At 33.1% G+C, this 24102-nt stretch overlaps 1 protein-coding gene across 1 annotated transcript in view; it reads left to right on the plus strand.

Moving 5' to 3' along the window:
* The window catches only part of LOC140449763 (uncharacterized), a 104507-nt gene that overhangs the window by 57430 nt on the left and 22975 nt on the right, over positions 1 to 24102 (plus strand). The gene's annotated exons all lie outside the window — the stretch shown is intronic.

Consider the following 24102-nt stretch of genomic DNA (forward strand, 5'->3'; position numbering starts at 1 on the left):
GACTTAGATTTGATCGATGTGGATAATAGATTTATGTATATAATGTACTCGGTACCTCGGTATATATTTTTAAGAGAACTCGCGGTAGGTGAAATATGTACTTGGTTTTTTTTTGTTACTGAACGTGGTAAAATAACTTAATAATCATTTTTCTAGGTGTATGCATCCGGATGAAGTTTAAATTTATCTTAGCTGAATGTAATATGATAGACGGCATTTACCAAATAAATATTCTAAATTGAATTATACAAAGATCGTTTTATGGCAAATTTGAACAAAAAGACTAATGTATATATATATATATATATATATATATACTAAGGTACACTCGAAGAGTGGTGGGTTTATCGGTCAAAGTGGAGAAATAAAAGACAAAGACGATGGCTACTTCATCTATTTATTGAAGACGTTTCGCTTTCTGCTCAGAAAGCATCATCAGTTCATCTAAAAAGAACAATATGAAACCAAACATCCATAGAGAAGTTATAACCAAAGTGTGTTACCTTACAAAGACATGTAGCAGTCAGTGATGTAAAAAATATGAAAAAGCTTACAAAGCTGGACATTCAGAGTTAACGTTGTATATAACAATTAATTGAAACTAGGTAAAGTTTGCAATTTAACAAAATTAGCACAGCAAAAGAACATGTGATAAAAATACATGTATATATAAAAAAATTTTATAAAAACTTAGTAAAAAACATTAAGGTTTATTTTAAAGTGTAAAGAACTAGAAAGATCATTAGATTGCACTTCCAACAAATTTATTTAAAAATTATATTTTAATTTTAACTTTAGGTAATTTTAACTTTTTAAAAATTATATTTTAAAAATTAAAATATAATTTTTAAATAAATTTGTTGGAAGTGCAATCTAATGATCTTTCTAGTTCTTTACACTTTAAAATAAACCTTAATGTTTTTTACTAAGTTTTTATAAAATTTTTTTATATATACATGTATTTTTATCACATGTTCTTTTGCTGTGCTAATTTTGTTAAATTGCAAACTTTACCTAGTTTCAATTAATTGTTATATACAACGTTAACTCTGAATGTCCAGCTTTGTAAGCTTTTTCATATTTTTTACATCACTGACTGCTACATGTCTTTGTAAGGTAACACACTTTGGTTATAACTTCTCTATGGATGTTTGGTTTCATATTGTTCTTTTTAGATGAACTGATGATGCTTTCTGAGCAGAAAGCGAAACGTCTTCAATAAATAGATGAAGTAGCCATCGTCTTTGTCTTTTATTTCTCCACTTTGACCGATAAACCCACCACTCTTCGAGTGTACCTTAGTTTATATTGGATTGACGGTCGTACTCCTTTTCTCGATATATATATATATATATATATATATATATATATATATATATATATATATATATATATATATATATATATATATATATATATTAACGCAACACGAATAATTTTCTAGTTATTCCCACAAAATCATGGGAATGCTACAAACAAGTTGACGTTGCCAAATTAATTCATCCATATCTATAAAACCACCGTTGTCAAAAATTATCATTAAATATATAAAATTTTATTTGCAAATATTTATTTTTACGTGTTCATGTAGTACTTCTAAAATTTATTATAATCATATTATGCGTTTTCATTTGTTGTTATTCATATTAATCAGGAAATTGCATAAGCTTGTCGATCAGTGGACTGACTATTCGACAAATATACATAAAAAATAAATAACAATTTAATTGTTTCATTGCATTTGTCCTTATTTTTCTCGTGCATACTTACAATTGTGCACTCGTGCATATGCTTACAAAGCTTTAGAGAAATACCAACAGATGGCAATTTATTATAAATTTTTTATGCAATCCCTCAATAACAGTAATTTAAGTATTTGTAGTCAAACAGTCATTTTAATAACTATAAAGAAATCTAATAAAATACAAATAATGATATGGTTATGCTTAGATGTCTATTAAACGAATGATAACAAACTGATTTCCAAACCAGTATTTTTTAACAGGTATTTGGAACAGGTATTTTTGTTTACGCGTATCAGTTTGACCTGATCCACAAAAATACTTGGATCAACCACCTCTACCATGCGGTAGATCTACTATTCGGTGCAGACTTGCGCAGTTCATTTGTATACATTTCTGAATGTGTCAATGTGGTTTATGTGTATTGTTGGTTGCGAACATTTGTTTTATAAATAAGAATTACCTACTTCAATTCATCTATTTAACACGTTTGATAAATTTAATAATGTTTAAATTATAAGAATAACTCTAAAATTAATACTGAATACCAATAATTACTAATAGAATGTTGACTGATGCTATATATTAGTTACTATGATACTTTCTTATTTTAAATGAAACATTGCGTCGGCTAAGAGCATAGATTCTATGGCTAAGAGTGATAATCTGCTATCCATTTTCAGTAAATTTGCAAGAGCGGAAAAAAACATGCCTCAAATACAGATTTTTGTATAAAGTAAATTTCGACGTTAATATATTGTATCTTATACGCTCTTATTTCTCACTCGGTCTAGTAAGGCTTGTAGATCATTTAGGCTGATTGCTAGTAACACAATGTCATCGGCGTAGCGGATATTATTGATGTATTCACCGTTGACTCGGATTCCTATCTCTAGGTTTGTGAGGGCTTCAGTAAAAATTTCCTCAGAGTATATATTGAAAATATATACTCCTTCTCATCCAATCCTACGCTTTGTAAGGTGGCGAACATCTTCTGGTGCTGACAACGGTCAAATGCCTTGGCGTAGTCAATAAAACAAATATAGACATCAAAACTGACATCGCGGCATCTCTGCAGTAGGACTTGTAAGATGAAAAGTGCTTCACGTGTACCCATGGAATTGCGGAATCGAAATTGCATTTCACCGACATTTTCTTCGCATTTCTCGTAATACATGCCAGAATTTACGTAATTTATGTATTTCTTGTAAATCTTCACACGTTTTCGCAGATCGTGTTTTTGGTAGTGTTACAAATGTTGACAATAGCCATTCCTCTGAGATATTAGCTAAATCGTATATGGCGTTAAACAGTTCAGTTAACTCTTTTGTGCTCACTTCACTCATCGCCTTACGGGTATTTCGTCCGGACCTGTGGCCTTACCATTCTTAGACTGTTTTAAAGCTGCTTTCACCTCGCTTTCTAGTATTGACGGCCCTGTCATGCAATTTATTTCTGGAAGGTTACCTCGGTAGTCCCAGAAAAGTTCTTCGATGTATATTTTCCAGGTCACCAACTTCTCCTTAACTGTCGTCGTCAGGTTCCCGTCTTTGTTTATGAGGAGGTGTGTGTTTCTCCTCTTGTATTGACCAGTGGCTTCTCGAATCTTTCGGTGAATATTTATATGATCGTGTTTCACTTGGAGCTCTTCGATTAGTTTACATTTTTCTTCCATCCATCTCTTCTTGGCTCTTCGTATTTCTTTTTTTTTTGGTTGATTTCTTGGTATTTCTTTGAGTTGTTTTTCATTAATCTTCTTTGGCCCATCATCTGCAGAATGTCATCAGTTATCCATTCTTTATTTTTTACTCTTGTTTTCTTTCCCAGATGTTCTTTTCTCGCATTTTGCATGACGTCTTTGATATAACTCCATTTTTATTCTACACTCTGTTCTTATTGTTTAGCGGTTTCTAGTTTTTCTCTCATTACATCTCTTACGTTCTGACGAACTACGGGGTCTTTTAGAGTGTCATAATCCAGGTTCTGTTTAGGTTTACTCTTGTACCTTAGGCAAATATTTTCGTAGACGTACATATTGTTTTGAAAAATCGATTTTTGGCCGTCTAAATCGATCAAATACCCCTGTGTGGCGTTTTCTGGTTTTTATTAATGGAATTTATCGCAATAAAACCTAATTCTTCTTCTACCTAACCTGCACGCTCAGAGTTACTTCTATTTGTATTGGCACTTCTATAAAATCCATGTCTTCTGGAACTACTACTTCCTCTGCTCCGTTTCGGAAGTACTGCTTCTACACTAATTATACCACAGTTGAAGCATTTAATATCACTTTTCTTTCGAATACGTCTTCAAGTGCTTTCATCATTTATTTGGCGGTTTTTGAATCTTTTATAATGTCTAAATGTTATAATACTTTCTGGTATTACGGATACAATTAGGTAATACTTTCTTTTCATTTAATAGGATTTTGACACGAAACTTCCAACTATTAAAATTTTCTCCTGCGAGAATAGGAAATTGTTGTCAAGGAGTCAGCTGGGCTCATAACCTTTTCAATATTTAGTTTATAAAAATGACAAAATAAGTAAATTATTAATGGATTATTTCTTTATTATTTAGAACAACATATTACAACAATATTGTCTTGCTTACAATTATTATAGTCGTTGACTTTGACGTAAGTCATAAGTACACTGTAGCCAACCTCCACTATTGTACCAACCTATAGATACTTAACGCAGAGTTCTTCTATTCTTCTAACATTTCTATTAAGTTTGGAATATCTTATGTGAAGTCTTCAGCAATGCTAAGAACATCCTTTAATCCCCGTATATTTTCTAGAAGCTGTTTGAACTGCTGGCTGTTGATTATGAAGGGAGGGAGCGGGTTCAGTGAGTTCTATCTCTTGATATGAAGTATTTATTTTGGGTTTTTTTGTTTTTCCTATGGACTTTTTTGGGAAGAGAAAAGGTAGAAGTATTTGGTGGCGCTTTTTCTTCTGGAGTAACTGAAGACATATCTTCAGCTTTTTTTTTGAGGAGAAGATGTTGAATTAGAAGTTTTCTCCGTGGTTGAGATATTTGCAGATTAATATTAGCGTCTTTTGGACAATTTTTTACTAATGAGGGACTTTTGGATAGAATATTATTTATAGCCTCAGAATATAAGTCATTAGTAATGTTTCAGCGGGTTGAGATATTGGTGAAATCTGAGTATTTTGTGTGGGTTGTTGCAATTGTTGGATATTTGGATTAATGTTACCGGAAGGGCATTGGGATGCAACATATCCAGACAGTTTGCATGTGAAGCAACGTCGACTGTCTAGGGCAAAAAAAATTCGATATGATTGATTCTCATTCGTTTTTTTAAGGATTCGGGTATGATAATATCTGGGGAAGGAGCGATAGAAATGGAGGATTATGAAGCTGTTTGTTCAGATTCGACATTAGTTACTGAAACAGTGTTAGATAATAGGGAGTTTTTGTAACTACCTAACGTAACGTATCTCCCTATACGTAAAGAACTAACGTATCGAAGAAGATGAACGTTAAATTGATAGTTTTTGTTCTGCACGTAACGTAACGATGGTGTTGCCCTCACCGAATTAGTGATTAACTAATAAATTGTCAGTGCCAGTCTTGTCCTTGTCATTTAACCCTATTTTTGATATTCAAAATAAATAACAAATATTTTTTATAATTTTTGACATGGACGCGATATTAAATGTAGGTGCCTTTATTGATGATGAAGAAGACGAAGACATAGAAGATGCCCTTCTTCTCCACATCTTGCACGACTATACGGCCGCTTTAATTTTGATAAAATTAAAAATATTTTTCGCTTTGGAATTAAATTCCACCTTTCTGGATGGTCGTAAGGGTTCTTGCCTACAACTTCCTTCAACAAGAACAAATCATCTTCATTGATGAAGTGAAGTCATTTTCTACTGCTTTCGATTATTTATAAAAATCAAAACAAATATACGTAACCACAAATGTAAAAATACACGTACCTCGTGTGCTTATGAAATGTGGATGTTGAAATTTTGGTAATCGGGTAAGATTCCCTTGCGCATTCGGTTACCTTCGGCTCCATAGGGATGCGTATGAACGTAACGTACCAGCCCGTTACGTTAGGTAATACTGGTATCTAGATACAGTATGTCCCAAACCCTTCTTTCAGTGCGTCACTAATTTTGACGTCATATAGGATTTTAAGAATGTCGAGAATTATTGCATGACATTTTAGTTAAATTTGACAGTTGCAGGATCGTAATCTGTCTTTTTTTAATTGAAAATAATTTAATAATTTTAATATTAGTCTTTGTTCTTTATCGATATCATATTTAAAATATTTTTATGACAATAAAAACAAAATTAAATTTTCACTGTAAAATGTCTGATAATACTAATCTGGAATGACAATTATCAGTTGACATTGTGAAAGTACTATCATGATCGAGACAATTTGCGTCAAATTATATTTATGCGCATCGTTGATTGGATATCTATTTAGCGTATTCTAAACTCCAACCAATTATACATCCGTAAGTAAAATTAGCTTTACGATAATAATTTTCTAAGTTCTATGTATAATAATCACAGACTCACGTTTTTTTCCGTCACTTCTAGCTTAATGTGTTAGAGAGAATTCGATCAACTATGACGCACTGAAAGAAGGGTTTGGGACGAACTATACGTTAGTTCAACCATTAATGCGCATGCTTATATGTCAAAAAGATACGTTACGTATACGTATTTGCTTGCACAAAAACTCTCTAATGAAGCTTAAATATTAATTTTTCTTTAAAACCGCTGTCACCAATGCTACACTTCTTGAAAATAACTTTATTCAACACCAACTTGTTAACAAGCTCTTATAAAATGAACGATTAATTAAATGTTTCTTAAATTGACATGAAACAACTGTCTAAATTTTTGCTTCAGTACACCAAAACAATGTTATATTACATATCGGTTTCGTGCCAACTTAATATTATAATTAGTTATCTCCTAGTCAGATGCCCTCTATCTTTGAATGGAGTTAATAGATTATTGGTTAATGGATATCCACTGTCTCCCAGTAAAAAATACTTATGTGCTGCACTAGCTTTTTTTTTCTCTTTAATTAGGCCAAGTAATGACTTCTGCAGCAAGATTTTGAAACTTAATTTATCAAAGCTGAATTGTCACAAATAATTTACAACGTTTAACTGCATTAAAAGTAAAAGAAAAATATTTATGAATGCTGTTTTATACCTATTACTGTAGCTTCTCATAACATTTTAACTTTTATTCAAGCCGATCACTGATATCCGGTCGATGGATCACTACATGTATATGAACTAAGTGACTAAGTGGACTGTATATTATTGATTTCTTCGAATTTAAACGTTTAACCGCATTACGCTTAAACTCTAATTTCACTATTTGGAAGACTGAGTCATCGTTTGATGGCGTGGAAGTGGGGAAAGACGTATGAAAATCCAGTGGCGTACACTCACTTTTATTTCAACGTTAATTACATTAACGTGTTTAAATATTATTGTTCAAAATAGGCCACAATATATTTATCTGCAGGTTTTTACTGAAGTTTCCATCTCTATATCCAAAGACCGTTTTCAAAGATATAAATTATAGTTATATTTATTTTATTTGTCTATTATTATATATTTATATATTCTTATATTATTTTCTTTTTTTTTTAACTTTAAAAACGGTCTCTGTAATAGAGATCGAAACGTCAGTAAAATAAACATGTAAATAGATGTATTGTGGCTTATTTCCAACATTCTCCCTAAAAATACGGAATGCCACAAGCAAAAAGCCACAGAAAAATAAATATTGCTTTCATTTGTATATTTGAAAACGATGTCTTTATATAGAGATCGAAAAATCAGTAAATTAAACCTATAAATAAATATTTTGTGGCTTATTCCATACAGTCTCCTAAAAATACAGAATGCCACAAACAAAAAGCTATAAAAAACAAGTCATTTTGCAGGAAGCTTACTGATGCCACCAGGCTGTCGCGGAAGTTACGCTAAAACGTCTTTTGACGTGACCCGTCCTTAAAGAGTTACACAATGAAATTTTTTTAAAACAAATTTTAAGACAGTTTCCACACCACCCGAGAGGTATGTCTTGTGGCGCGTCACTTTTTTTTAAATGGGTGTTCGCCAAGAGCCATATTGTACCATTAAATAAAATAAACAAAACACTTAAACAGTATAAAACAAAACAAAATAAAATCCTATAAAACAAAATAAAATTCTATAAAAACAAAATAAAAATAATTTTGGATGTAACAAAACATTGTACTATTCTATTTAAACACAAACACTATACACACTTACTATGTTCTTCTCGTTTTTTTTTGTTTTTGGTTTTTTTATGCTGATGTTCCTACTAAACTATTAGAAAATATTATTCGCTGTCTAAATCTGAAGATGCAGTGCTGCTATCGCTGTCATTATCTTCACCTGGTGTAATTATAATTGGCTCTAGTAAAACTTTGACATGAGTGTCAAGTTCCCACATACGATATTCTTCTTTAATTATGTGGCCTATACATTTAGCCCATTTCTCTAGAGTTACATGGAGGATTGATTGAATCAAAAGTTAGTTAACTTCGTTTAATTTGAGCGTTTTGTTATTGCGTGCTACTTTTCCTTTCACTTGCACCCAGATAAGTTCAATGGGATTAAGTTCGCAATGATAAGGTGGTAGACGTAGAACTTTGACACCATAATCTTTTGCAGTTTCATCCACAACATATTTAAGATATTCACTTTTCCTTAACCGTGCAATGTCAAGTAGTTGAATTTTGAGCATTGATTCTTCGTCTGCGGCCATGATATGGCGCATTGTCCATAACAACCACAGACCCAGATTCCAATTTTGGTAAGATTCTCTTAAACCAGCGCTCAAATACTTCGGACGTCATTTCTTTATGATAATCACTGTTTTTTTCGACTCAAATTAAAGCAAACCATCATCAAGGAACCCTGTATCACTTCCTATATGGGTGATGATTAAACGCCGTCCCTTTCCTGATGGAGCTTTTAATCCTGTAGACCAGCCTTCTATAAATGCTTCACGTTTACTTTTGACATTTAAATCTTGCCAAACTTTTCCAACTGTATGACCTTCGTTAATCCAGATTTCATCCAAATAATATATTTTGCGTCCAGTGCTGCGAATTTTTCGTATTTCTTCTAAATATTTTCTTCTCCACAGAATAATTTCATTTTTTTCTAATAGCATACTTTTTCTGTTGCGTTTTACATATCGAAAGTTCATTTCGCGCATGGTTCTGATTAAGACCCTACGAGATATCTTGGGTAAAGAGTCATCGTTTTCAAGCTCTTGAGAAATTTTTTTCAGTGTCGGAATTTCACTCCGAAAATAAAATGAATCAATTTTTCGACGTATAATATTCCTTGTCTCGTCATCGAAAACAATGCTTTTCCTACCTCTAGTTTTACCTTTTTCTTGCTTTTTATTTTCCGATGTATTTTTAAGTACACGATAAATACAGCTAACGGATACTTTTGTTAAACTGGTACAAATGTCGACCGCTTGGCTAACATTTATTGCCATTTTTCTGCCGACAATTCCTTCATAAACGTTTCGTATCATTACCTTCTCTTCGGACGTTAACATTTTCCGTCTCTTTTGCGGCTTTTCATTTTTGGAATCAACATCAGAATTTTGCTGTCTTCTCTTGGAACAACTCGGTTTTTCGTCCATTGTATTTCAATAATCTGTGTATATACTATATATACAATATAATAATAGTCTCCCGTTTTATACCGCTGTCGCGGCTTTGGGAGTATAGTAGGGTAGTCTGCTATATCTAGGGCCTACGGTATACAAGGAAGGTAACATGGCCAGTGCTACGCTTCAACCGTCTATTATTACCCCTGGTTTTACCCAAGGTACTCATTTTTATTCAGGCTGAGTCGACCTGGGGCCTATAGACATTTTTAAAATGTCTAGATGTTCTTGCCGGCGGTAGGATTCGAACTCCGGACCACCGGCTTACGAGGCAAGCATCCTACCGCTTGCGCTACGCAGGCCCTATATATACAATAATTTAATAAAAATAATAATATATACAATAATTTCAACAATTCTGTATAAGAATATAACTAAAAATTTACTATAAAACGACAAACTATAACACTCTTATTATCAATAACACGTTTTATCAATACTACAATAGAGTATTGTTAAAACAGTATTGACAACAATAAGTTTACAAACTTATCACATAAAATATACTCACAAAATGCACTACCCATAGAAACGCCAATGTATATAAACCATTTCTTCGGCGAAAAAATAATAAAAACTAGTTTTACGGCATGTCTGGGTCCGAATTGTAAAACGGAATTTCCTCGCTAATTCCAACATTGCCAAACAATTGAAAAATAATGTTTTAAAATATCGATTTTTATTTTATAAATTTAAATATGTAACGAAACGGAACATATAAATAAAATTTATTTCATTACAATTTTGTGCTTAATTTTTACTATTGAAAAAATCATGTTTTTTTTGTATTTTTATGACGGTAATAATCGCTGCGTAGGAGAATACAGGTTTTGTATGACCATAATTACTACTTGTGAACAAGAATTGGCTACAGTGTACGACAACTTCTGGTCAAGTCTACTATAGAGAAGCACAAATAAATATACTACTTTATATATTCTGTAATTTCTTATGACGAAACGCAAATTGCAATTGAGAAAACAGGCAGTTTTCGAGGGCCGCTGTGTACATTTAAATTTGAGGATATTCGGCGTTTAAACTATGAAATCACTCTTCTAAATTGAGGGTTTCTACTATACGCATTAGGGTTTATTTACTAAACATTTACAATATAAATTAATATGTAACTTTACACCACGGCGGTCGGTGAAGGCATGCCCGGGTATCTCTTATGGGAGTGACATTCCTCTGAAATTTGTATTTCCTAAGGACACCAGAGGGCGTAGCATTCGTAGCAAAGCTTCGTGACTGCGCAATATCGCAACCAACAAAACAAGTACGCCATTTTTATTGTGGTTTCGATACAGTGTTTCGAGTTGTATTATTTGCGATTAAATAATTGTTTGCTTTTTTGCCATCATGTTTAAATAATTATGGTTTTTAACTGTTGCGTTAATGGTTATAATAATTACAATAAGGATGCTCAAATGCATATTTTTCCAAAAGATAGGACGTTAGGTAGAAAATGCCAATATAAGATTTTATTTATTTTTTAATAATTGCCTTATAATGTCCGATGTTGTCCTAAACTTCTTCCCTTTCATGTTATGATATGTATTAGAATTGTTGCCGATATGTTTATATATATATATATAAAAAAAAATAAAGTAGAAAAAGAACCAACGTTTGTTTTATTTTTGTAGTCAAACCCTCAAAATTAATCTTTATATTTGAAGAATCACGAAAAGATTTTTTAAAAAGATGTTGCTTTCCTAAGGCCGCCAGATGGCGCATTGTTCAGAAATAACCTACACAGTTTCCTATCTATTCAGTAATATATATTCTTTATCTATGGTTTGGGAGAGTTTTGGGAGAGAGTTTCTAGCGCAAAATACGGACGGGCCGAAACTAATTTCATTTGGCGGCAAATTCAAAAATTAGGTTCTGAATTTTAGGCGGTAAATTCAAAAAATAAGCTCTGAATTTTAGGCGCCAAAATTCAAAAAGTATGCTTTTAATGAAAAGTAAATATAGTCATAAAATAAGAAATAAAAACTTATTCTATGGCAACAAATATATTCTCTCTGTCCAAACATACAGTATACACTTACACATTTTTAAATATAAATGTTTAACATATCTGATACAAAAAGAGAGTATATTATATTATGGTATATTATATATATGGTATATTGTATTATGTATATTATGGTATAAGACAGTTTTTATTTAATATTTTATGATTATATCTGTTTTCCATTACATTAACAAACCAAAGTCCCAAAAACAACAAAATAAAACACATACATCCTGACACTTGTTTATTTGTATAATTTTCTTTCATAAAGTATTGGCTACAAATATCCTCATCCTCCTCATTTCTGGAGCCCTTTTTAAGGTGTGAGTGGAGTCACTCTAAATATTGTTAGCTTGCTGTATCCATTGGCTGCAATTCTGTACCAGATGGACAAATTCATGAAGGGATTTTTCTACCAATCTTCATTTAATCTTCCCATCGTGTTGGAGATCTTTCTTTTGATATACAAATATAGATACCTCTATATTCATTAGTAATGATTTGTTGTAAGTTCCATACCTTCTAAAATACTCCGCCTTAAAGTACCATCTGTAGATAATAAGTGTAAACTCTAGCATTTCTGTGATCTTGCTCTTCAGGATCATCACAAATTAGCATGTAACTCCATGTAACTATTGCTTAGAAGTAGAAGATCCATGAAAATCTAAAATAATGAAATATGTACCTTCTTCTCCTTTAGCAGTGTTTATTAGATATATAAAAATTGATGTATACTGTTTTTATCGCCTTTTTCTAAAATTTGGGATATGATGTTTTATAACGCCATTTGCAACTTGCAAAGGCGTGGATTACAATATTGCCACTAACACATTTATTTTGGTGGATACTCATAATTCTGTAGAAATACGTTGTTGTAAATTTAAGTGGTGATTTTAGTAGAATTTGCTACATTATTTTTTTGAAAAACGTATAGTATATACATTATTTGGGTAAATTTGTAAAACTACTGAAACCATGGCAACAGCATTACATCAACGCCATAAGTCTTTTGCACTGGCGCTACTATTGGCTCAGACTCTGGTCGGAATTCAAGTTGCTATCCTCGGCTCGGACCATCGGGTTGGTAAGCTGCGTTGCCGATGTTCGCAGTCCCACACCGGATCTTTGTGAAAAACTTTTGGAGCAAATTTTACATGCAAAAGGTTTGTCGCCAGTGTATACCCTCATATGTTCTCTTAATTTGATCTTCGTGAAAAACCTTTGGAGCAAATTTCACATGCATAAGGTTTATCGCCAGTTTGTACTCTCATATGTTGTGTTAAAGTGAAATTGTGTGAAAAACTTTTGGAGCAAATTTCACAGGCAAAAGGTTTATCGCCAGTGTCTACTCTCATATGTTCTGTTAAATTATATCTTTGTGAAACACTTTTGGAGCAAATTTCACATGCATAAGGTTTATCGCCAGTGTATACTCTCATATGTCCTGTTAAACCGGATCTTTGTGAAAAACTTTTGGAGCAAATTTCACACGCAAAAGGTTTGTCGCCAGTGTGTACTCTCATATAAAGTGGAACTGTGTGAAAAACCTTTGGAGCAAATTTCACATGCAAAAAGTTTATCGCCAGTGTGCACTCTAATATGTTTTCTTAAATTTGTTTTTTGTGAAAAACCTTTAGAGCAAATTTCACATGCAAAAGGTTTATCTCCAGTGTGTACTCTCATATGTTGTGTTAAAGTGAAACTGCGTGAAAATCCTTTAGAGCAAATTTCACATGCAAAAGGATTATCGTCAGTGTGTACTCTCATATGTTCTCTTAAATCGGATCTTTGTGAAAAACCTCTGGAGCAAATTTCACATGCAAAAGTATATAGCCAGTGTGTACTCTCATACCGTAAAACCGGGTGAAGTGATACAATGGGGTAAACTGATACAAAATGCAGGGGTTGTCAAAAAAATCTCAGTAATTAAATTTGAAAGTATATTTTTGCAACAGTGGTGTGAGACAGTCTATATGGGTCAGTATTAATGTCCTCAACAGTCACCTGATTTTTCCTGCCAACTGTCATGCACGTTTGGTTTGTTTGTTTTTGAGGTTATATTGTGCAGTTTTGGAAGGTGTCGGAAACTTTGCTTGCGATCTGCGGAACCTTAGACCTGTTTCCTTGTCTAAGTGCGGAACACTGACCAAGCATTTCAATAAAGTCCGTATGACACTATGCATTGTCTTGTATCATTTCTGAAATAGAAAGTAATTTATGTTTTCTTGTATCGTTTCTTGCACGTACATTTGTGCTCTGTATGACACCATGATACTATATCAAACAAGGTATGCTCACTTGCCTTGCCGTTCTAATTTTAATCGACTTTGCGCATGACGTCATAGCGTCAAAGCCAGGGGACTTGTGTGGATCTTATTTTAACGATGCATCATATGGCAACGTTGTTCCATTACTGTAATGAACAACTTCGAAACTTAAACTGTTAACGGTAAGTATACCTCGATGCCATATCGTGATTTTTCTCTTGCGGATATTGTAATAATTGTCTTTAATATTTTTATTTAGAATTAGTATTAAATACATTTTACATATAAAAAAAGTAATTTTACATCTTCGCCAACATTTACATATTTTGCAGCTTCTATTAGGTTTTTTAAATAATTTTTAGTTATTTTTAATTTGTTGTCATTATAACTACGAAAAATATGATCCAGTTCACTACATTTAGTTACAAATTCCAGTGTTGGTTTGAGTAAACCACCCTCAGAAACGTGGTTTACCCAAGTAAACGATTTATCGTTAGCGTCCGGAATATATCCAAGTATTTCTTTTTTTTTTGTAACTTAAATGCAATGAAACCGGCTAAATTTTCCAATCAATGCCATTCCAGGTCTTTTATATTCGAATTAATAAAATCCTGATGACTGTCAATTAAATCTTCAGGGTTAATTTCTGTATCACCACTAGGAAGGTTTAGCGAGGAAAAGATCTCTTCAGTGACAAATTCATAATAATTAATTATACTATTAGCAGTAATATTCCACTATAGTTTTTCTTTTGAACAATAGTCAGCTTCTGTAAAATGTTTTGATCATATTCTCGCGGTTTCTACATTAAATTTGTCTAGCTGAAAACACTTGAAGACCCATACTTTACGCATTTGTTTGCTTTTAGGAAACACAAAAAAACGACACTTCGAAAAAGATCTACTTTTTTATTATAATTGTTTAAACAACCCACCATTGCACAATACATTATGGCAACCAAATAATTAGTCTTCTTTATAAAGTAGCTACAGGTAGTCGATAGGAAGTTGCGTACGATAAATAAACTAGGTGATATTAACATAGTAAACTGAATGTTTTCACCACAAAATTTATATAAGAATATAATATACAAAGTCTTTACTACATTAATGAATAAATAAAAATATCATTCATTAAGTTTTGAAGCACACAGAATAGCAACAGATAGAGCATTTAACTTGGCATCATTAAAGTTGTCTCGGGCTTACGTCACAGGTGTGCGAGAGGGATGCAAGAGCATGCACGTTGACTTATCTTGTTAGTTTTAGCATAGAATAACAGAGACACAATTTATAGTATAGTATATGTGTTGGTTATTCTCAGGTTATAGTATCATGGTATGACACTATGCAAGTTCTTTTACCGGAAATTGTATGTGATTCAGCACATGATTGGTCGAAATTTTGACACCTATAAAATAGAACTGCAGTACATGATACTATAACAAACAAGGTATGCTCACTTGCCGTTCTAATCTTAATCGACTTTGCGCATGACGTCACAGCTAGACAAAGCCAGGGGACTTGTGTGGATCTTATTTTAACGATGCATCATATGGCAACGTTGTTCCATTACTGTAATGAACAACTTCGAAACAGAAATAATAAATAATTTGGTTGTAATAATTTGGATATACCGGAGAATGTTGAGAATTCCATGGACTGCCAGGGTCACCAATGAGGAAGTGCCGAGAAGGATGGGTCGAGACAAAAAATTGTTGAGAACGATAAAATTACGCAAGACTGCATACCTTGGACACATACTGAGAAATAATAAATAGTCTTCTGCAGGTCATCATGCAGGGTAGAGTCGATGGCAAAAAGGGAATAGGTAGAAAGAGGAAGTCATGACTGCGAAATATTCGAGACTGGAGAAACATGACTGTAGACGAATTATTCCACGTTGCAAAAGACAGAGGAGCTTTTAAAAATGTGGTCGCCAACCTCCGTTAATGGGGACGGCATAGGAAGAAGAATAATTTATTTGTTTTTTTTAGAAATTATGTGTTTGAATGGCATGTTCTTGAAATTCGACTCTCTTATTTGGAGATATAAAATCATCTTTAAAATCATCACGAATTTTTAGAGCGGTTATGTATTGTTTTTAATAATACATCTCCTCCTACTTTGAGTAGTTCCGATGCTATTTGATCCAATCCATGTGAATTATTGTTTTTCTATTTGGCTACTGCTGTTATAATCTTGGTTATTGTTGGTGGGCACTTTTCTCTGATGTTTGCTTGGTCTAATTGTATATCAAAGATCTCTTCCAGCCGCCATTATGACAAAGTTTTACGTTTTTGCGCACAAATTGGCGCATTTCTTGTACAAGAAACTGCAGCGCCGCAGCGGACACAAATTCTTGTATCGTTTCTGATATAAGAACTATACGCTTATATGACACTATCCATTTTTTTGTTATATCAGAAACGATATAATAAATGATACAAGAAAATGCATAGTGTCATACGGCCTTAGGGCTGAATTTGTCACATAAGGTAAAGAATATATCAAGGATTCATAATACGTAATTGCAATTCCAAAATCAAAACACGTTTTCTAAGAAAATAAAATTTTAAACTTTTTAATCTCTACCGGGGTGAAGTGATACATGTATCACATTGAACCGCCAGGAAATATTGAATCTTTTACCCAACAAAGGAGTTGGTGCGAATCCCGTTTACATTGAAGAAAATATGAATGATTCTGTGATAGGTCTACTTTATGAGCTACGCTATAGAAAAGAAAACCCAGACCAAGAACTAGCCGGAAGACAAAGCTAGAGGTTAAACCATGAAAAAGTGTCGCAAATCTTGAAGAGGAGTCAGTGGATGAACCAGAATCGACAGAAGACTCGGAAATGTCTAATAATAGCACAGGCGAAGCAGACTTTGATACAGTTGCCTTAGGAGAAAATGAAGAACCTATTCCAGAAATTGATTATATGTCCATCAATGAAGGAGATTTGATAGTAAAATGTAAGGATCTTATCACAAAAAAAAAGTGATATTGTTCTCAGGTGACTACTGTAAGCGAGAACAGCAGGGGTGACAACATGATAATAGAAGTAAGTTTTTTAAAGCAGTATAGGCGTCATAGAGACATTTTTGTATGGCCTGAAATTAAGGAAACTAGCATAGAGATTATCGCCAGTCTGTACTTTCATATTATCTCTTAAACTGAATTTTTGTGAAAAACCCTTAGAGCAAATTTCACATACAAATGTTTATCGCCAGTGTGTACTCTCATATGATCTCTTAAATTTGTTCTTTGTGAAAAAGCCTTGAAAGCAAATTTCACATGCAAAAGGTTTATCGCCAGTGTGTACTCTCATATGTTCTCTTAAATTTGTTCTTTGTGAAAAAGCCTTGGAGCAAATTTCACATGCAAAAGTTTATCGCCAGTGTGTAGTCTTACATGTTGTGTTAAAATGGAATTGTATAAAAAACCCTTGAAGGAAATTTCACATGCGAATGGTTTATCGCCAGTGTGTACTCTCATGTTTTGTTAAATAGGATCTTAGTGAAAAACTTTTAGAGCAAATTTCACATGTAAAAGGTTTATCGCCAGTGTGTACTCTCATATGTTTTGTTAAATAGGATCTTTGTGAAAAACTTTTAGAGCAAATTTCACATGTAAAAGGTTTATCGCCAGTGTGTACTACCATATGTCTTGTTAAAGTATAATTGTATAAAAAACCTTTGGAGCAAATTTCACATGCAAAAGGTTTATCGCCAGTGTGTACTCTCATATGTTTTGTTAAAGTGAAATTGTGTGAAAAAGCTTTAGAGCAAATTTCACATGCAAAAGGTTTATCGCCAGTGTGTACTTTCATATGTGCTCTTAAATTGGATGTTTGTGTAAAAGTTTTGGCGCAAATTTCACATGCAAAAGGTTTATCGCCAGTGTGTACTCTCACATGTTGTGTTAAAATGAAATTTTGTGAAAAACTTTTGGAGCAAATTTCACATGAAAAAGGTTTATCGCCAGTGTGTATTCTCATATGTTCTTTTAAATTGGATCTTTGTGAAAAACTTTTGGAGCAAATTTCACATGCAAAAGGTTTATCGCCATTGTGTACTCTCATATGTTTAGTTAAAGCGGATCTTTGTGAAAAACTTTTAGAGCAAATTTCACATGCAAAAGGTTTATCGCCAGAGTGTACTCTCATATGTTGTGTTAAACTGGATCTTTGTGAAAAACTTTTGTAGCAAATTTCACATGCAAAAGGTTTATCGCCAGTGTGCACTCTCATATGTTGTGTGAAATCGGATCTTTGTAAAAAACTTTTGGAGCAAATTTCACATGCAAAAGGTTTATCGCCAGTGTGCACTCTCATATGTTGTGTGAAATCGGATCTTTGTAAAAAACTTTTGGAGCAAATTTCACATGCAAAAGGTTTATCGCCAGTGTGTAGTGTCATATGTTCTTTTAATTTGGACCTTCGTGAAAAACCTTTGGAGCAAATTTCACATGCAAAAGGTTTATCGCCAGTGTGTACTCTCATATGTTCTTTCAAAATTGATCTTTGTGAAAATAATTCGGAGCAAATTTCACATGGAAATGTATTTTCTCCAGTAGGTACAGTCAGAACACACTCATAGTTTTTCTCAGTGTTCACATTCGTCGAGGCAGTTAAACATTGGTCCAAATCACCGGTAATATTAACATAGTCTTTGAATAATTGGCTTGCATCAGTAGGTATATCTTCATGGGGAAAACCTAAAATCGTTATTATCTATTAAACAACTATTATGTACTTAATAATATTAATAAAAATTACAATAATTACTGTAGCTGGAAGCAAAAGCCAGCACACACTTTTGGAAGGCAGCAAACATTAAGTTGAACTCTATAGGTATTGATCAGTGCGTTTCCAAAAGTGTGCATGGTTTGTGCGGATTTAATTTTCATCAATATCAGATAAAAGAAGGCGAAGACTAACTATTAAGCCAATATTCGAACCTATACAAACCTTATTGAAAAATAACGATACACAAAAAAGGAGACCAACTCCAATGTAGAAATTATCAGAATCTATAAAGAATCAACAGATACAATTTCTACTAAGAGAGGACTATTTGGACTACCAAGGAGACGTCTTATCCTGAATCTTATTTAAATTTAGCAAGCGCTGCACTTTATAGTTACAAAAATATAACGTTGTTTTATGTTATACAGAGTATAAGGGATGGACCGGTAAGGTGACCACCGAGGTCACCAGATTTTAATAAAATGGACTCATTTCTATGGGGATATGTTAAGAATGAAGTGTATAAAACTTCAATGTAAATAAAAAATGAAGATAGATTCCGAATTGTATTTAACAATATTTCTTTAAAAATGCTTCGTAATGTAAGCAACTCTTTCAATTACCACTTTCAACTATAGATAAAAATGTTTTGGGAGGTCATTTTAAACACCTTATCTAAATCATCATCACCATCAACTAGCCTCTAACGTCCACGGCTGAACATAGGCCTCTCGCATGCTTTTCCACTTAATCCGATCTTGCGCCATCTGAATCCAATTTGTAGTCACTCTTTTTATGTCATCTCTCCATCTCGTTGGGGGTCGATCTCTATTTCTGTTAGCTTGTATTCGGGGTCTCCATTCCAAAATTCTTTTTGTCCACCGGTCATCAACTGATCTTGCTACATGACCTGCCCAGTTCTACTTTAGTGTTGTTATCCTTTCAATAACGTCTGCTACTCCTGATGTTTTGCGTATAGTAGCATTGGGTATTCTATCACGTAGAGAAATCCCTAACATTATTCTCTCCATTGCCCTTTCCGCAACTTGTAGTTTACTCACTGTTCTTCTTGTGAGTGTTAGGGTTTCTGTGCCGTAGGTTATCACTGACAAAATCTGATTAAATACTTTTCTTTTGAGACAAATTGGAATCTTAGATCTAAAAGCATCCTTCATCTTTCCAAATGCAGCCCAAGCGAGGTTTATTCTTCTTTTCAGTTCGATTGTTTGGTTGTTTCGACTTATTCTGATCTCATGGCCCAAGTATTTATGGGAGTCAACTGGCTCAATATCTTTGTCTTCTACTGAGATGATTTTGTTATTGTATATTTGTATAAATTGTGTTTAAAAATTTATTTTAAGAACAACTCTTTTTGTGACAGTATGGAGTTTTTGGAGCATTATCTGTGGCTGATCAAAGCTGTCTGCAATAAGAACGATATCATTTGCAAATTTAAGGTTATTTAAAAATTTTCCATCTACATTAATACCCTTTTCGTTCCAATCTATTGTTTTACAAGCGTATTCTAGCAAAGTTGTAAATAATTTAGAAGACATGTTGTCTCCTTGGCGAACTCCTCTTTCAATACGAAAAGCAAAATACGATAAGTTAAAATTAGTGTTTTGTTTATTTTGCTGTGTTGTATTTTTTTTTCAATTTTCTGTTAGTTAATTTTTTTTTTATACACATTTGATGTAAATGATGTTTTCTTCTCTGTATCGTCATTTGATTAGTAAACTAACTACATGTAATTGGTGTCTTCAAATATGTAAACCTAGAATGCACTGATGGGGAATAGTCATTCCGAAAACGTTTTGTGATGTAGAGAAAACGTTTTTATATTAATATACCTTTTATAAAGGCTTTTTTTTAATAAAAATTTTTGTGAATCACACCGTATAGCCAACTAGAGGAATTCATTTTTCTTATTTGTGTATCATCACCATTAATAATTTTTATAATTTTTGACTATTGTTAAAGAACTATAGTTGCAATAGATCATTATTCCTATTCTCATTTTTAATTATACAGAGAGTTAAACTTAATACGATTTTCATGTAATATTGGTTATAACTTTTTAAATGCCCAGTATAACAGGTTACAACTTCGTATTTTTGTAAGCAGAAGTGAAGCGGATTTTAAATTTAAAATAAAATACCGAATGTTGCATTCAAAAAAACTTTTCTTTGACGCGACCAGTGTTATGGAAGATACTGCATATATGTAACTAATTTTAAAAAGTGAGGCTTACACTTGGGTCCTGTAATAGCAGATATAACGCACTTTATCACAAAAGTTGATCATCCTGTGGACAAGGAACTGTGAGAAAACAACGTATGGCGAAGACGATATAACTTTGAATGGTAAAATGTATATAAAGAACTAGACATCACTCCGTTCTAATTTACTAAGGTTCTTTATGTGCTCTATATGTGCTCAGAAAAAAAAGTTTATTTGAGGCGTCTCATCGTTTTGAGGCCTCTGCAATGTTTCTTCGTTTCTTTTTTGGTTTTCGATTATATAATAATTTACCCAATACATGGAAGGTTATAAGCGTCTTGCTCAAGGAAATACACAACAAGAGACAGCTCAGTGATAATGATCACCTAGTAATACCATATAGACGTAAATTTTTCCATCATTCTTCTTGATGTGTCTATCCGTTACGAATGTTGGCGATCATTATGGCAATCTTTATCTTGTAGTATCGCGGAAAAGCTGCACAGATGTTTTATTGAACCAGATTCTGAGGTTCTTTAACTAAAATGTTTTTCTTCTTCCTGGACCTGGCTTTCCAAATATTTTTCCTTCATACATTATAAAAAGCTGTCTTCATTATTAATGGATAACTTTTCCATCTTTTTTCCTTCTTCCTGTAATAGAGGGGGAGAAAGTGTTACATTTGGGGGTAGCTTCCAAACATTCTCACATAGGTTTGCGGCTAATGCTACCTTCGGTCAGGATTAAAAATTTTAGGGACATACAACTTGATTGACTATTTTAACTAGCAGTGCGAATATACTGTCAGGAAAGTTTTTGAGGCTTCTTCTGTTTATGCCATCAGAGCCAGAAGCTGTGTTTTAGCTTAACTACATAGCTGCCAGCCGGTGTCCTTGTCTACTGTTAAAACTATCGGATGTTATTTGGTTTCTATATAATTTTGGGTTATCTGGGGTTTAAAAGGCGGCATCTAGCAGATTTTTAAAGGCATCGGCCATGTCCTAAGGACTACTTAAGATATTGTTGTTTACTAGCACGTGTGAGTGAGTTTGAGTTTTTTATCTACTTATGATTTTAAAATTGTTCCAGAATTTACCACCATCTCGGTACTCTAGGTCAGAAGTAAAAAATCTCTCCATAGAGAGATAGATTTTTGTTAGATTTTTTAATAATAAAATGGAGAATCTTTATTATCCAGAAAGAAAATTAGCCCTGGACGAATCTATGATTTTATGGCGAGGAAGACTTAGTTTTCGTCAATTTCTCAAGGGCAAACGACACAAATATGGTGTCAAACTGTATACTTAGTGACCCCGTAGTTAGAGGACGTAATCATACGGAAAAAGTAGTGCTAAATTTGATGGATTCAAAACTAAATGTTGGTCACTCGTTATATATGGATAATTTTTATAATAGTGTTCCATTGTGTAAAAAACTACTTTCGGTTTAAACTTTACTTACAGGAACATTAAGAACAGGAAGAGCGAAATATCCACACGAAGTTGTTTCTTGAAAATTAAGACAAAATCAACTGGTGAGTGCTTAAAATAATAAAGGGATACCTATGTGTGTGTAAATGGAAAGATCAGTGAGATATTTTAATGATCTCTTCCGAATTTGGCCATGAAATGGTTTAAACAATATCTAGGAAAGGAATTGATAAAGAAAAGCCCCGTTGAGTCGCTGAATATAACAAAAACAAAGCTGGCATTGACTTAGGCGACCAGATGTTAAATTATTATAGTTGCGAACTCAAAACTATGGAGTGGTACAAAAAAATAGGCATACATATTTTTCAAATTATGCTAATCAACGCATACTATTTCTATAATAATTCTAATACAAAAATGTCATTGTACGACTTTCGATTGTCGGTGATTGATAGTCTTTTGGGACCAAACACAAAAATCCCTCAAGTCAAGAAAAATGTGACGTTTCATTTGAAATCCCATTCCCGTAAAATCAGCTAATGGTATTACAAAACGACGACGGTGTAAATATTTTAAATATAAATGTTTAACATATCTGATACAAAAAGAGAGTATATTATATTATGGTATAAGACAGTTTTTATTTAATATTTTTTGATTATATCTGTTTTCCATTACATTAACAAACCAAAGTCCCAAAAACAACAAAATAAAACACATACATCCTGACACTTGTTTATTTGTATAATTTTCTTTCATAAAGTATTGGCTACAAATATCCTCAATCTCCTCATTTCTGGAGCCCTTGTTAAGGTGTGGGTGGAGTCACTCTAAATATTGTTAGCTTGCTGTCTCCATTGGCTGCAATTCTGTACCAGATGGACAAATTCATGAAGGGATTTTTCTACCAATCTTCATTTAATCTTCCCATCGTGTTGGAGATCTTTCTTTTGATATACAAATATAGATACCTCTATATTCATTAGTAATGATTTGTTGTAAGTTCCATACCTTCTAAAATACTCCGCCTTAAAGTACCATCTGTAGATAATAAGTGTAAACTCTAGCATTTCTGTGATCTTGCTCTTTAGGATCATCACAAATTACCATGTAACTCCATGTAACTATTGCTTAGAAGTAGAAGATCCATGAAAATCTAAAATAATGAAATATGTACCTTCTCTTTTAGCAAAGTTTATTAGATATATAAAAATTGATGTATACCGTTTTTATCGCCTTTTTCTAAAATTTGGGATATGATGTTTTATAACGCCATTTGCAACTTGCAAAGGCGTGGATTACAATATTGCCACTAACACATTTATTTTGGTGGATACTCATAATTCTGTAGAAATACGTTGTTGTAAATTTAAGTGGTGATTTTAGTAGAATTTGCTACATTATTTTTTTGAAAAACGTATAGTATATACATTATTTGGGTAAATTTGTAAAACTACTGAAACCATGGCAACAGCATTACATCAACGCCATAAGTCTTTTGCACTGGCGCTACTATTGGCTCAGACTCTGGTCGGAATTCAAGTTGCTATCCTCGGCTCGGACCATCGGGTTGGTAAGCTGCGTTGCCGATGTTCGCAGTCCCACACCGGATCTTTGTGAAAAACTTTTGGAGCAAATTTTACATGCAAAAGGTTTGTCGCCAGTGTATACCCTCATATGTTCTCTTAATTTGATCTTCGTGAAAAACCTTTGGAGCAAATTTCACATGCATAAGGTTTATCGCCAGTTTGTACTCTCATATGTTGTGTTAAAGTGAAATTGTGTGAAAAACTTTTGGAGCAAATTTGACAGGCAAAAGGTTTATCGCCAGTGTATACCCTCATATGTTCTCTTAATTTGTTCTTCGTGAAAAACCTTTGGAGCAAATTTCACATGCATAAGGTTTATCGCCAGGTTGTACTCTCATATGTTGTG

This window comes from Diabrotica undecimpunctata, chromosome 9 (assembly GCF_040954645.1).
Source record: "Diabrotica undecimpunctata isolate CICGRU chromosome 9, icDiaUnde3, whole genome shotgun sequence".
In the NCBI taxonomy this organism is placed as follows: Eukaryota; Metazoa; Arthropoda; class Insecta; order Coleoptera; family Chrysomelidae; genus Diabrotica; species Diabrotica undecimpunctata.